This window comes from Mytilus californianus, unplaced genomic scaffold (genome assembly GCF_021869535.1).
Source record: "Mytilus californianus isolate M0D057914Y unplaced genomic scaffold, xbMytCali1.0.p SCAF_10, whole genome shotgun sequence".
NCBI classification, from domain to species: domain Eukaryota; kingdom Metazoa; phylum Mollusca; class Bivalvia; order Mytilida; family Mytilidae; genus Mytilus; species Mytilus californianus.
The window spans coordinates 33,039,933-33,043,270 of record NW_026262582.1 but is presented as its reverse complement, the minus strand read 5'-3'; the positions used below and the strand labels follow the sequence as shown (position 1 = coordinate 33,043,270).

General features: G+C 30.1%; 1 long non-coding RNA gene across 1 annotated transcript; it reads right to left on the bottom strand.

Annotated features, from left to right (window-relative positions):
• Positions 1 to 391: 391 nt before the first annotated feature.
• Positions 392 to 2,450, bottom strand: LOC127717977 (uncharacterized). The gene is made up of 3 exons (XR_007989503.1): positions 2,381 to 2,450; positions 1,090 to 1,200; positions 392 to 511 (listed from the first exon to the last, which is right to left on the bottom strand). It is a non-coding gene; the product is annotated as an uncharacterized LOC127717977 (long non-coding RNA).
• Between the last annotated feature and the right edge of the window lie 888 nt (positions 2,451 to 3,338).

The window sequence follows — 3,338 nt, the reverse complement described above, 5'->3', positions numbered from 1 at the left end:
TTGATCAGCAGTTTTGGGAAAAACAGTAATGAAAATATTTGTTGGACAAAATCCGACAAATATAGGTAGACAGACAACAGACAGTGCAAGAAATCCCACATTCATACCACAATGGTATAATGTTTAATTTTTCACTCTCAACTTTTATTACCTATCTTATACACATCATGCATATGTCAACCTGAACATGCATGACATATTTGCCATTGGACATTATGCAAACATTATACACATTTTTAAGTTGAAGTTACAATGATTAAAACGTGTGTCCCAAATTCAGATTTTTCAATATAACTTCTCTTTCTAAACTAAAACTTTACACTTCTGATAGGGTTACATCTTAAGTCAATAATCATTGATAATTGGCTTAAGAGATGAGAACAAAACACCATTTTACATCAACTATTTGATTTATTTAAGAATACATTGAAAAAGTCAATCAATTGACTTATTCAAAATCATTTGGAATGTCTTGTAGTGTCTTATATCTTTTTCTTGCTGTGCCATGCTTCTGAAAGAAAATAAAATATAATCTTACATTCATATATAGACTTCTTGCACATTCCTTTATTAGAGAAAAATTCACGTTGCCTGAAGGATAAACATCCCCTCCCCTTTAAAGTTTTGAAAAAAATAACGATGATAGTCTGTCGGAAGGGGACGATAAATGGCTCTGTAGAGTGACATAGTTTATAATTTGTCATTTATATCTAAGGGCATACGATACAGTCCTAGAAGAATACTATAGGCACATAATAACTTATCGAAATGTTACGCATTGTTTACGCAATGATGATAATAATATACCTCAACTTCCAAGAAACACACAGATGTCATTGAATGAGTTGTTTATATGTATTTGAAATACTTCAAAGGAAAGCAAATATGTTGTTTATGAAAGCGCACTGTTGGACTTAAAGATTGATTTAGATAAACAACTTGTTTTTATTGTCACAAACAAAATAATTTATTCAAATATCCGGATATCTTTACTGTATTGTATGCCCTTAATCTGGAATGTAATGTATTGTTTATGCTAAATATCTGAATTAAATATGGAATAACAGTAATTCTGTATGAAAATCTTACTCGAAAAAATATTTGCTCCTGAAAGGTTGTAGACATTCCAAAGAACCTGCACCACTTCCAAATTGTAAACCTGCATATTGAACTTGTCCTTTGTTTCTTTTCTTTTAGCTCCTGTTAAAAAATAAAAGATACATTGTATGGACATTGTTTGTATGAACCAATAAATATAATTTTAAGCAACAGTTTATATTATCTTGCTTGTACTGAAGTCTTACATAGTCTTTGTAATGTTCATTAAGCTGTTAAGGGAAATTTAATTTAATGTTTTGCAAATACATACATACACTGATTTTACTAGAAAAAAAAATCTCCATATTCACATGGTGCTTATAGTAGTGTAACTTGTGTGTGTGCCTCGGAACAAGGTATTGAGTCATGCTTATTTCAATAGTTGTTGGTTTAAGTTTGTCATATTTGTTTTTCATAATGTGTATTTAATGTAGGCGGTTAGTTGTTTTGTTTCAATTGTGTTGAGAAAAATTTAATATTTGTTTGTCAAGGTCTTTTAAAGTGGACTATATGGTATGGGTTTTTCTCAGTGTTGAAAGCCGTACAGTGACCTATAATTTCTTTTATCCATGTCATTTTAATTCTGGTGGATAGCTGTCTCATACACCTTATAGCTATTTAAGTATTTGGAAATCTGTCCCGCTTGAACTTTTTACGTCAGCATACGTCATACAATAATACACCTTATCGCTAATCCCGCATGACCCGAGAATCTGTCCTGCTTGAACTTTTGACGTCAAACAACAATCACTTTTACATTGTGGCACCAGATATTTTTTATTATGACGTCAAAATTTTACGGGAACTTGTGACAGTTGTGTGATGTCCAGTATTGAATGGCGGACAAATAGCGATAACATAAGGTTTATTACTTTCCATTGTGGTGTCAAATATTTTCTATTATGACGTCAATATTTTACAGGAACTTTTGTGATGTCCGGTAATGGCGGACAAATAGCTATAAGGTGTATTGGCAATCAAACCCACAAGCAACATATGTCATATCTTTAGTTTTATATCAATGAACAAATTCATAATTGGTGTGCGTAGATGCTAGAACAGTGGCGGATTAAGGGGCCCCGACCCCTTATGGAGCTACATATAAGATAAATGCATAGACGATTTACAAGTATCACTCCAAACTTTTGCTTGCCTTGGGCAGGGGCCCCCTTTTTTCAAAACCTTGATCCGCACCTCTAGAAACAGATGTATTGGTTCCGATTATGATTGAACACACAAAATGAATGCACAAGTTTCATCTTAAGAGATTAATCATTCTTACCAAGTGAGTATATATCGCGTAAAAAACAATTTTCTTGGCTCTCTTTGTTGATATGGATCTTCGTTTCAAATTCAAATTTCAATATCATTTCCGGTGAGAAAACAAAAGTCGATTCCGGAAAAGGTCGGTTTTCCGTTATGCATACAAACGATACGAAAATACAGTTACAGTTTTCATTTCTTAATTTCTAATATATACACGAACGAAATGAATAAACATTAAATAAAGGTGATTGTTTATTAATACATTATTGCTTAATTTAATGTTGACTCTTTTGAATTTTGATTTAAGAAGGAATAAGATTTGACTTCAAGATATCTGAGACATCTATAGTCTCAGAAGATATCAAGGATTTCAACGGTATAGTATCTTGCTTGTCATGATGTTGATGAAATGTAGTAATATATCTTATCCTGAAAAAAACGAGCTAATTCCACAAAACGTTGTTTGTGGGGTTTTGAATAAAGTTTAAATAAAATGTTATTTTTATATCCGTAACATGTTGAATAAAATATCAGTCAGACTATAAAAATAATGTGTATGTCAAAATATTTTATAGAAAACATTTAGCTGATATTTTTCAGATGTTTTATGTAAAACATTTTAATTTTACCTTATAAACCATTTTATGCAATTAGCAAAACTATATTTTCTGTAAAACATTTTTTGCAGAATGTTTTTTGGATATTTGGAAAATATTTACTTTAAATGTTGTAACAATATAGGAAATACCAATAGAAGAAAATATTATTTTTTTAGAACAATGTTTAAGAACATGAATAAAAGATATTAGCAAATAATATTTTTTTAATGTTGTAAAAACATTTGACTTAAATGTTAGAAATAAAACATTTAAAAAACAATAAAATAAACATTTTTCTGATGTTTAAATGATATCTTATTGAAATATTTTGTGAGAGACGTCCATATGACATTTAAAAAATGTTTTTAAAATGTT